At 46.7% G+C, this 418-nt stretch overlaps 1 non-coding gene across 1 annotated transcript; it reads left to right on the plus strand.

Annotated features, from left to right (window-relative positions):
* trnas-gcu (transfer RNA serine (anticodon GCU)) lies at positions 1-82 on the plus strand. Its single transcript has one exon. It is a non-coding gene; the product is annotated as a tRNA-Ser (tRNA).
* Positions 83-418: the final 336 nt, after the last annotated feature.

The raw sequence follows: 418 nt of genomic DNA on the forward strand, positions 1-418 counted from the left end.
GACGAGGTGGCCGAGAGGTTAAGGCGATGGACTGCTAATCCATTGTGCTCTGCACGCGTGGGTTCGAATCCCATCCTCGTCGTTATTGCGTGTAAGTTTTGTTTCTCTCATTCAGTCCACCCAGAAGGTCTGGTCAATGTCCCATCCTTCTCGAAACGGCAGACGGAGGGTTTTGCATTGTTTGCTGAAATCAGCAACAGTTCCTTCCAGGAAGGTGTTGAGATTGTGAGATCGCGAAATATCAGAGTGTCCATTGGTGTCATTGTGAAAAGAGTAAATCTGATGGTCAACGGAAGAGAAACTTACGTCCCATAATTAGGATTCATGTCCGGATCATTTCGTGTCTGTGCCTGTTTAAAAGGGGTGTGCTGTAAGTCCCGGATCATTCTGTGTGCGTTTTACACGATTTTCTTGATAC

Source organism: Heptranchias perlo, chromosome 20 (assembly GCF_035084215.1).
Source record: "Heptranchias perlo isolate sHepPer1 chromosome 20, sHepPer1.hap1, whole genome shotgun sequence".
NCBI lineage: Eukaryota > Metazoa > Chordata > Chondrichthyes > Hexanchiformes > Hexanchidae > Heptranchias > Heptranchias perlo.